Source organism: Grampus griseus (genome assembly GCF_964374135.1).
Source record: "Grampus griseus genome assembly, chromosome: 13".
Taxonomy (NCBI): Eukaryota; Metazoa; Chordata; class Mammalia; order Artiodactyla; family Delphinidae; genus Grampus; species Grampus griseus.
The window spans coordinates 58,796,802-58,808,907 of NC_139007.1; the positions used below are offsets into that span (position 1 = coordinate 58,796,802).

Here is a 12,106-nt window from a genome sequence, read left to right on the forward strand (position 1 = left end):
GCTTTAAAAATAAATTACAAAAGCTAAGTTTAAGAAAGCCTTCTGGTTTTACATCATAGATGTAGATGTAATCAGGTTTTATGTAACAAATGACCTTTTTTTTGCAAGAGTTTTTGAGGATCAAATAAGAAAATGCATATGTGTTTTCCTTCGCTAGGGTTGTCATAACAAAGTACCACACACTGGGTGGCTTAAACAACAGAAATGTATTCTCTGTCATTTCTGGAGGCTAGACATTTCAGAGGAAGGGGGTCAGCAGAATTGGTTCCTCCTGAGGGCTGTGAGGGAAAGATCTGTTCACGCCCCTTTCCCGTGTTTTGCTGTCTTCTCTCTGTGTGTCTTCACCCGGTATCCTCCCTGTGTGCATACCTGAGTCCCAGTTTCCTCTCTTTACAAGGACACGTGTTAATGGATTTAGTGCCCACCCTACTCCAGTAAGATGTCATCTTAATGAATTACATCTGATATGATATTATTTCCAAATAAGGTCACTTTCTGGGGTACAGCGTGTTAAGACTTAAACACATGGATTTTTGGAATTCATACATTTGAGAACTTCAGCACCTAGTAGTCTATGTAAATAATTTGAAAAACAACTTTTCAATTTTGAAATTATTATTAATATCATCATGTGAATATTTGAGCTTCATACTTTGTTCACTTTAGTTTGCACAAAATGGCAAAGAGTCAGAACAAAGGGGAATATAAAAGGGCTATTCATTGTCCATTCCTATATAAGAGATCACCCTCCAAAAATAGTGGCTTCTAACAGCAAGCATGTGTGATCTCACATTTTCTGTGGGTCAGGAATCCTGGGGCAGCTTGGCTGGGCTCCTCTGGCCCAGGGTCTCTTTCACAAGTCTGCAAAAGCTGCAGTTACCTCAAAACTTGACTGGGGAAAGATTCACTTCTCAGCTCCAGGCTCACACAGCTGATGGCAGGCATTGGGTCCTCACTGGTTATGGCCCAATAAGTTCTTTGCCACAAAGGCCTCAGGCCACACTAAAAGAACACTCACATTATGGCATGTAGGTTCCTTCAAAGCCAGAGAGCAAGAGAGCCCACCACCCAAGACAGAAGTCACAGTCTTTAGTATTGTCATCTGGGAAGTGACAGCCCATCATTTTTGTTGTATTGTATTCATTAAAAGCAAGTCAGTACACTTGTTGGGAGGGGACTACACAAGGGCATGAATGAGGCAGGGATCATTGGGGACCATCTTAGAGGCTGCATACCATACGAGTCATAGAGAGGGGAGTATAAAGAATGAGAGGGAGAATAAGAGGGAGACAGAGAGAGAGAGAAGAGAGGAAAATAATAGAAAATAGAAAAAGAGCTTATAGATTTTAGTATGGAATAAGTAGGCAAATTTTTTTTTTTTTTTTTTTTTTTTTTTTTTTTTTTGCGGTATGCGGGCCTCTCACTGTTGTGGCCTCTCCCGTTGCGGAGCACAGGCTCCGGACGCGCAGGCTCAGCGGCCATGGCTCACGGGCCCAGCCGCTCCGCGGCATGTGGGATCTTCCCGGACCGGGGCACGAACCTGTGTCCCCTGCATCGGCAGGCGGACTCTCAACCACTGCGCCACCAGGGGAGCCTGCAAACTTTATTTACTTGTGAATTAAGTATAACATATTTTATATTTACAGAATTAGTGTTTGTTTGTTTTGTTTTTAGATTTCACTTTGGATGGTGTTTTTATAGTTCAATTTGCAGATGGGTATGTATGATTGTTTTTTTTTTTTTACTTCAGTACTACAGTAAATTTATTCTTTGGCTGCCAAAGTAGCCAGGAGGCTGTGTTTGCCCGGTCTTCCTAAGTCTATAGCAAATACCAGCTCCCTCTGCTTGCTGACCTCCTTTGGGCTTTCCCTTCCCAGGTGGGTGGGATACACAGACTTCACAAGGATGTGGACCCCAAACAGACTACCATATATTTCTCCAGCAAAGATGGCTTTATCCGGGATCTGCAGAGAACTACAACTCAGGATCTGCCACCACGGTGAGCCCCCGCACGGCAAGGGAAGGAGAATGCTTACATAGAGAGAAAAAGGAAGTTGAGAGGGCTAGAGTAATCAAAGAGTCCATGGCTTTTCCTTGGCTGAGTCCCTGCCAGGAAGAAGAGAAGTGGTCTTCTTCCTGTTTGGCTCTGCTATTGTCACGGGGCACGAGAATGCCCCCTCTGGTCTTCCAGCTCTACTTAATTGAGGTTTCTGTTTATTAATTTTTTACAAGGAGATTCAGTCATTCCATAAGAATTTATAAAGGAAGCTCTGAAATAAAAGTTAAAACTGGAATGAGTTACCAAGAGATTAAAAAAATTACTTCTTTGATCTTATTAGAATAAAATTATTAAATAAGAAGCTCCCATTGTGTTTCTAGTCTGATATAGAAAGAGCTTGCAAGTCATCTCTACCGTTTTCTCAGTAAGAAAAAAGCTGAACAACTGAAAAGCAGCAACTTTTTTAGGTACATTAGAGAAGTGGACTCACAGGACAAATCACTGCCCCCAGAGTTAGAGAGACAGGCTTGCCCTAGCAGAAGTCCACTGCTGGAGCCAGTCCTGGTATGGTCACTCCAACTGTCTTTGACGCATGGCCAGAGGTTCAGCGTGGGCAGGCTCGAGAGATACAAATGGGGGATGAAGGTGGAGGAGGTTTCAGTGTTGGGGGGCCCTCACGCTTCTGTGACTTTCACTCCAGAAGCCCAACCAGGTTCTCTGGGCAAATAACAAGGAAATAAAACACCTTGTGCTTCTTCTAGGAGGAGGAAAAATACACCTACTTTGAAGTAAGTCCGGAGCATTCTGTTCTCTTAACCAAAGCCTGCCTTCCATGGAAACAATTTACTAGAGCCTAACCTTCCTGGGGGACAGGGAAACCCCATCTCTAAACCCCCTCTAGCTTGCCTGTCCCAACTAAGGGGAAAGGAAACAGCTAAGAAACACTTGTGAAGGTCACAGCCCAGGAACACAAGCCCACTACAAGACAGAGATTTAATCTCTGGGCTATAGAACCCTTCCCCTCCCCTGACATTTACTACCACATCAAGCTGGCATTTCTGGCCTACCTTGGCACATACCAGCTGGGAGAAGCCTTTAGGTGGACAATTGTGGTTCTTGCAGTAGAATGCCATCCATCAGCTTAAATTAGAACTGGTGGGACACCAAATAGCCTCTGCTATGATGCCTGAGCTGAATCTCCTGACCCCTAATGTTACCCCCAAACTGGGTTTGCCTCTTGCTGGGCCAAAAGATATAATCAAGCCAAAGAGCAGAAGGAAGGATTTTTTTACTTCCAACAATTAAGAAGAACACCGGGGATATTTCCCAATGCAGTGTCTCCCGAACAGCAAAATTGGGGAAGTTTTAAGCTGAGGGTACATTCATGGTCATGAAGGGGAAGAAGGTCACATCCTGCACAAGCGGAGGAGTCTAGGGCATAGGTAGCATCCTATCATCGAGTGTTGTAGCCCCTGGAGAGAGATTCCAGGTAAAATGGAAACAGAGAGACAAAGGGCATTTTCTGCTGCCCAGAATGTCTCTAGCTTCCTGGAACTGGATTGAATTAAACCGAGTAGAAATGAACACCTGAGAAAAGATTAGGAAAGCAGTTGTCATATCTTTTTTTTTTTTAATCTTTTTTTTTTTTTTTTTTTTTTTGCAGTATGCGGGCCTCTCACTGTTGTGGCCTCTCCCGTTGTGGAGCACAGGCTCCGGACGTGCAGGCTCAGCGGCCATGGCTCACGGGCCCAGCCGCTCCGCGGCATGTGGGATCTTCCCAGACCGGGGCACGAACCCGTGTCCCCCGCATCGGCAGGCGGACTCTCAACCACTGCGCCACCAGGGAAGCCCAGTTGTCATATCTTTTAAGGGAAGGGAAAGGTGTCCCCAAACTCAGAGTCATCCTCAACCTCTCCCACACATCCTAGAGAGCACTGCTATTCTCATGTGTGTCTCTTCCCAGAGTTAATAAGTGACAAACCAGGGAAAGGACTCAGGGCGCCAGGGTCAAGGGAACAAAGGTAACTGGGAGAAAGGTAACAGGGTAGCCTTGTCTGAGGAAGTTCCTGTCTGGCACAGGCTGCAACAAATCCATGAGTATGAGGGGCTTTAACCAGGAGTGGGTAAATTTTAGGAAAGAATAATTTCAGAAGGAAACAGCGTGTGGTCTGAAGGAGATCATTTATTCATTTATCTCTTTTTAAATTTCCCTTCACAAGTATCTAATTTCCATACAAATATTCCATAAAGATAGAATAAAGAGATAATGGAACAATTTTAATTTGTTATAAAAGTCATTCATAATTACTTTAAAAGACACCCCTGTTTTTTAACTTCCTGTATCCTAAAGACTAGGACCAAATACCCTCCGCATTTTCAACGCTTACCCTGTGCATTTACAAATGAGAGACACAATATTTGCATACGTTAGAGAAGTTACCACAAAAGGACTCTTCTAGGCTCCCCTCCCATAAATACACTATACATAGCCATACTGACACATACTTAAGTGCACCCACACAGAAGATGCATGCAGCTCCCAGAAATGAATATGTAAAACGTGCACACACATCCAATCGCTTTTTAAATCTTAAGTTTGTTGTTTCCGCAAAGTGATGACATCTCTTCTAAACAGACACTAAAGACTCTCTCTTTTCCCTCTCTCTTTGCCAGGCTAATCCTGAAAGGATGGCGGTGAAGGAGATCATGGCAGTTGCCCAGTTCCCTGCCCTAAGCGCAGAGGGTCCCTCTCAAACACTCTTCCATACAGGGCCAGAACCAAGAAAGGCAAAGGGGCTCCGCCTCGGCTCTGCAGACGTCCATCTCCTGAAACCCGATCAAAGAAAGCAAAGGATTAACTTCAATGCAGAGTTGGTTCCAGCCCAGAAGCCTTCTCTGACAACATCACTCTAAAAGCAACATGAAATAGTCAAAAGCACACAAAATTTGGAGTCAGAAGACCCCTGTTTCAGCTCTACATGTCTAATAGTATCAGAGGGACTTTGGATGAACGTGTAGCAAATAAATCTATTGCCCTGGGGATTAAGTAAGATAATGTATAAAAACGAGGATTTTTTTTTTTAATTCATGAAACACTATACAAGGTATCAATTATTACTATCATTATTATAACTATGTAGAATAATGCACCCATGAAATAAGTTATAGATGCATTATTTAATGTATTCAACTTGGACCTTCTCCACTATGCAAAAAAGGAAAACATTAGTTGCCAGCTATCATTGGCAATCAATATTTTTATTTTAATTTTTCCGTAATCTCCTTGTTCCCTTGGATATCAAAATCACATTTATGTAGAAAAATAAACCCCAAATTCTCCACCACAGCCTAAGGACAGTCTAGAACCACAACTTGTCTTCCATATCATAGCTTCTTTGTATAAGTTGCTTGAATAAGGTGAACGACAATGTTGCCATGTTGTCTCATTATTTCAACGAGTTTCATTATGCCAGTCTACTGCATCTGTTCAAAGGAATTTATCCCCCTGAAAATCTCCTACCTCATAAAGTCTTTCAGGGGCAAGCTGACTCTCACTAAGAATGATCTGTGGGAAAACATAACTCGTTCCAAATGTGCCACTGAGGGAGAATTCTTCAAACTTGGTAAAAGCTGACCCCACAGCCTCTCCACAAGTTCTCAGGTCAGTGGTTTGACACTTCAGTAATGTGCATACCTGTGTAGGAAAAGAAAAGTGGTTGGAAATCTTGGAAATATTTTCTCAGCTAAAAATCCAATTTCAAAGAATATAAGAATATTTGTTAGGCTGCCTCTTAAGTAGTTTTTTTTTCAATTGCAGCTCATAATCTATTAGTAAATCCTAAAATTAATTTAGTGAGTCAAGATTAGCCCTTTTTTCAATGAAGCAAAATGGAGTAGACTAGAATTTTCAAAATTAGAGTATGTTGGTTATAATTATAGCTATTTCTAATTCTGATTTGAATTATTATTATTATTTTTGTTTGTTTGTTTCGGTTCACGGGCCTCCTCTCACTGCTGTGGCCTCTCCCGTTGCAGAGCACAGGCTCCGGACGCGCAGGCCCAGCGGCCATGGCTCACGGGCCCAGCCACTCTGTGACATGTGGGATCTTCCCTGACCGGGGCACGAACCCGTGTCCCCTGCATCGGCAGCGGACTCTCAACCACTGCGCCACCAGGGAAGCCCTGATTTGAATTATTTTATAAAATGTTTGTTTCAATTAAGTATCTCTTTTAACTCAGTCATACATCTTGACTGTGCTTATTTATGATGTGAAATGGACTTCTTGCTCTGGACTCTAGATGAAGACAGTTTGCAAAACACAGCTGTAAAGTAACCTGACAGAAAAAGAGAGTAAATGGGGATTGTAGCTTTTTAAACTTGAACCCAGTCTGCTGAGAGCTAATCAATCTGCTTCCTGTTTTTACCTTGCAGCTCTAATTCTGTTTTCACTAAGACTGAACAAATAATGTGTTCTAGGGAGAAAAGTTCAGTGACAAATGTAACACCATTCCAATTAACTGAATCCAGCACAATTCTTAAAGAAATGCAATGATGACCTAGAAGACAAATCAGTAGAAGAGCCATTCTAACATATTTGAGTGTTTCTACCTGTAAGTAATACTGGCCTTCTACCATGTGCAGGCTGTCAAAGGCACCTAGTGCGTACACCTCACTGTTTCATTTCTCAGACATCTTGTAAGTTAAGTGACAGCACAGGTCTTTCTGACAAACTGTAATTTCCTGTGTTTCTCTTAAGCTTGGTGAAGGTGAACGCATCAAAATAAATCATCCCTGGAAAATTCAACCGTTCAGATGAGAATGGCTTGACACCTCTGGCATAAGCACTCCAGTGAACAGCTGCAGAGTAACTGGGTTCTCTTCAAGGCCGGGACTTCAATTCTGAGAGCATCAGCTGGCCACTCTCTGTTTCCATTTCATAGTAATACACCTTGACAGCCTCCGGTGAGCAGATTCCACTTTCTACGGGTGACATAAAGAAACACAAATATTGGTTTCAAATTTTGCACGGTGACAAACTAATAGAATGACTTCCCTAAGAACTGAAATATAAAGTTATGGAAGCACAAGCATTTTCAAGATAAGGAGGGAGAGAGCTTTACATTGACCTAAATTCCAATTTGACTCTGAGTCCTCCGTATGGGACTGCTTACACTGAAACTAGATGACTTAGATAGCTTTTTTTGTTTTTAACTTAAACTCCCCTTTCTTTAGCCAATTTAACAGTAAACCAGAAAATCTCTCAAACATGAAGAACAATTTTAGCTCTCCACTAACCTATCTAATTTATGTGTTTGAGATTCTTCACCTGGATCAATGAAGAACAAAGCTGCTTTACCTTGAAAGTGGAGGGGAGGCTGCTTTACCTTGAAAGTGGATATTATAAAGGATAAACTCTAAAAACCTGATTAAGTCTAAAGTGATTTTATCACCTCAACAGCAAGATTTATTTCAATATTACTCGTGGATGTTAGCTGCAGCGTTCTTTAGCTCTGGCTTTGCTTTTTTTTTGTAACTTGAATTCTAACTCCAATTTCCCCTCGCGTGAAACTGAGAATATAATGTTTGCCTCCTTCTTTACTCCCAGGAATAATGTTCCTTAAATAATGTTGGTATAGAAGCCCATGCTCTTATTAATTTTGGGACGTTGGAGTTGATAGAAGAATCTTTAAAGAAAAGCGTGGCTTGAAAATGAATGAAGGCTTCCCAAGACTGTGGCTGCCTGTTGGGGCAGAACCAGGGTGAGGTACGTGTCATGTGCATGCTCGTGTTGTGGGTATTGGTAGCAAGCAGGTTGACTCCCAGGGCTCGGGCTCATGACGAGTGGAAGGGGACCGCCGAGAGGAGGGGCAGCGTGTTGTACCAGGCCGTGGGGTAGAGAATGCTGTCAACCTGAAACTCTTCCACCACCATCACAGCTGGGTCATGAGAAAAAATGTCAAAGCAAGTGAAAATGCCAAACTTCCCAAAGGGAGAGTCAAAAGGCACAAGTTCTGAGTCCTTGGGGAAATCAAATTGAATTTCAGGTGCAAAAGATTGTACTGTTAAGCGAAATGCAAAGAAGGGGAAGATTAGTAAGAAAACTGTCAAATAGAAGTGATCAGTATCTTCAAAATCTTTTCTCGCGCGCATGTTGGTGTGCATACTTAAAACTGTTACACATAAATTAGTGTAAATTATACCCAGTATACCACTGTCTGTGAGTTTTCTCACTGTGACATTCATCAGAACACTTCATTTTCCCACAGCCTATGAATCAACCAATGAGTTCATATCTACAAATGATATTTATTTATTTATAATTAATTAATTAAGTTATGACTTCGTTGGGTCTTCGTTGCTGTGCACGGGCTTTCTCTAGTTGTGGCGAGCTGGGGCTACTCTCTGTTGCTGTGTGTAGGCTTCTCATTGAGGTGGCTTTTCTTGGTGTGGAGCACGGGCTCTAGGCGTGCAGGCTTCAGTAGTTGTGGCACGTGGGCTCAGTAGTTGTGGCTTGCGGGCTCAGTAGTTGTGGCTCGCGGGCTCTAGAGCGCAGTCTCAGTAGTTGTGGTGCATGGGCTTAGCTGCTCCGTGGTATGTGGGATCTTCCCGGACCAGGGATTGAACACGTGTCCCCTACATTGGCAGGCGAATGCTTAACCACTGTGGCACCAGGGAAGCCCCTACAAATGACATTTAAAAGGTGAATATTTGTCTTAAAATCACTTGAAATTTTGAACCTCACAAATTTCTGATGGTTTTCCACTCTATTCTTTAAATACCAACAGCACTGTCCATGTGAAGTCTAACACGGTAATAAAATAAACTTTGTCATGTCTCCCCATGGTACTGCTAGGTCTATATAAGTGAGGTGACGTAGATTGGAACTTAATTTAGACAATGTAATAGCTAAACCTTGTTAATTAGTAAACCATTAGAATTTTTTTTCCAGCCTGATTATTGCTACCAAACTCCAACTACCTTGGGCTCAGAACAGCCTTATGTTCTGCTCACGTTTCTATTTGGCCTGATGTGTGCATATGTGCTCAGGCAACACCCCACCCCCACCCGACCAGTGAGCATCCCAAGCTCCTCGGCCCTCGGCTCAGGGGGTAGCCCATCCTTCATCCCCAGGTGATCGACTTGAAGGCGGCATGTGGCTGATTTGGAGTCAAGGAAGGCTAAGGTTTTTGCAGGGTTTCTAGGAAAGAGGAATGCAGTCTTCCTCTGGATTTTGTTGCTATTAGGATATGTACTTTGTGATGAGCAGCCATGTGGCTTCTGAAAGGACAGTCATCCTGGGAAAAAGTTGTAACAAAGGAATAAGAGAGCTAGAGGGATGGATGACATCTTCTGGGCCTCTGAGGGACAGACTGCATCGGAAACTAGACCTACCCTTTCTATGATTTATATTTTCTCAGGTACCTAAGCAAGGAAATTCTGTGCTGTTGTTGTTTTTTTAAGCCAATTTCAGTTGGGGGAGTTTTCTATCATTGCAATCAAAAAAGTCCCAATGAAATGAATGACTACAGCTTAATACCAAGTGTTACAAAATTGGGTCAAAAAACTAACTCTAGTACTAAATCTTGTGATGAAACTGAGCATTTCTCCTTTCTCAGTGAATATTAAAATCCTCGTGCAGCTATTAGCACATCTGCTTTAATAGTCTGATAGATTTGGGCTTCCCTGGTGGCGCAGTGGTTGAGAATCTGCCTGCTAATGCAGGGGACACGGGTTCGAGCCCTGGTCTGGGAAGATCCCACATGCCACGGAGCTACTAGGCCCGTGCACCACAGCTACTGAGCCTGCACGTCTGGAGCCCGTGCTCCGCAACAAGAGAGGCCGCGATAGTGAAGAGGCATGGGCACCGCGATGAAGGATGACCCCGCTCCCCACAACTAGAGAAAGCCCTCGCACAGAAACGAAGACCCAACACAGCCAACAATAAAATATATAAAAATAAATAAATAAATAGTCTGGTAGATTCTATTTTATGACTAATTCAAATTCAGAATGCTTATACGAAATCAAAGTAAGTTATATCCCTTTTTCAACTAAAGGTAATAATTCAGAAACGCATTCACAGTTCCCTCACCAGCATTCACAGACAAATATACCTAGATATCACAAACAAAAGAAGTAAATCGAGGGGCTTCTCTGGTGGTGCAGTGGTTGAGTCCTCCTGCCGATGCAGGGGACACGGGTTCATGCCCCGGTCCGGGAAGATCCCACATGCCGCGGAGTGGCTGGGCCCGTGAGCCATGGCCGCTGAGCCTGCACATCCGGAACCTGTGCTCCGCAACGGGAGAGGCCACAACAGTGAGAGGCCCGCGTACCGCAAAAAAAAAAAGAGAGAGAGAAGTAAATCGAGCTTAGCTAAGGCACAAGTAATTCTCACCTTGTGGTAGGGGGCCACCAGCCTACCCTCAGAATCAAACACCACATCAGTGTTGTATTGGTAACGACCATCAGGGGGACACTGAGGGTCACTGGCATTGCATGACTTCTCATCCCCAATATTTGCCACAATGTAGATAGAGTTGTCCTTGGCCAGACAGCTGAGCCTTTCTTGCACTGGGCTGCGGCCAAACCTAATTCAATAGATACTGCCTTAAACTCACTGTGTGTTAGTGATTTGGGAACTTCCAAAGTGATACTTCATTTGCCCGTTACCTATAACACACAACAGCTCTAGGTTAAGAATCAACAGTAAAGATTTAAAAACTCACATGTAATACAATCTTCTTCTTTATGAAAACTAACCTATTTTTTAACTGACAGATTCAGGATGGCAGTGCAAGACTGAAGCACAGAGCAAACTGAGGGGGAAGACGAGAAAGAAGAGAAGCAACACATTTTCTTATGATGTTCTTCTAGGAGCACAAATGAAGGGCTTGAAATTTAACACTTTTCTAATGGGGAGGACCTTTTCCATAATCCAAGCCACAGTCCTACTAGGAGGCAGTATAGAGTTGGGCCCAGGCAGATCATCTTCTACAGAGAACAAATGCAGCATTAGGTACCAGAAATATTTTTAAAAAGGAAAGAAAAGAAAAGGAAAAAAGAATTTCACTATGCAGTCTCCGTGTCCCCATTTGTCAATGCAACACAATAGCTTCCCTTCTATCTTAGAGGGCCCTTGAGTGAAACCCTGGGATAAATACAGACTATGAAATTGCTTTTTGGAGTAATGCCCAAACCACCCACCTTGGGGATATTTACCCTAGAAATAAGAAGGGAGTGAGGTGAGGAAATAGCTGGGATTATAGCTGGCTTCAAATAATTGAAAGATTCTAATTTGAAGAAGATGAGTCACGTATCTTAATATACGATAGGCGCAGTATGAACACCAAAGGAAGTTATAGATAGATGATTTCAGTGGAAAATAAGATTAAAATTTCTAGCAACCAGAACACGCTAAGAAGTGGATTCACTAGTCACTGGAAATTTCAAGTATAAGATGGTGCTTCCAGGCACTCAGAAGTCCATTCCGTTAGTGTGGCTCAGTGGAAATGGCTGTGCTTGAATTCCAGCCAGGCTAATTACCAATTGTGAAACCTTAAGCTCCCTTCTTTTCTTTTCTTTTCTTTTTTTTTTTTTTTTTGCCGTACGCGTGCCTCTCACTGTTGTGGCCTCTCCCGTTGTGGAGCCCAGGCTCCGGACGCGCAGGCTCAGTGGCCATGGCTCATGGGCCCAGCCGCTCTGAGGCATGTGGGATCTTCCTGGACCGGGGCACGAACCCATGTCCCCTGCATCGGCAGACGGACTCTCAACCACTGCACCACCAGGGAAGCCCTCCCTTCTTTTCTTCATATTTAAAATGGGAATAGGGACTTCCCTGGTGACGCAATGGTTAAGAATCCACCTACCGATCCAGGGTACACGGGTTCGAGTCTTGGTCCGGGAAGATCCCACATGCTGCAGAACAACTAAGCCCGTGTGCCACAACTACTGAGCCAGCACCGGAGTGCTGGCTCAGGAGTTTCTGTTCTGTTTGGTAACATAACAGCATGCTCATACACTGCAGCGATAAGAGTGTCCAGTGCACCAACACTCAGGACAAAAACAGCTAAAATGGTACCACATTTTGGAAAATATGATATAATCAT

At 43.3% G+C, this 12,106-nt stretch overlaps 1 pseudogene across 1 annotated transcript; it reads right to left on the minus strand.

Moving 5' to 3' along the window:
• Window positions 1–4,703: 4,703 nt before the first annotated feature.
• LOC309831504 (vascular non-inflammatory molecule 3-like) lies at window positions 4,704–12,106 on the minus strand (annotated as a pseudogene). Its single transcript has 6 exons — window positions 11,961–12,106; window positions 10,396–10,588; window positions 7,769–8,059; window positions 6,609–6,980; window positions 5,513–5,693; window positions 4,704–4,825 (listed from the first exon to the last, which is right to left on the minus strand). The product of its transcript is annotated as a vascular non-inflammatory molecule 3-like (transcript).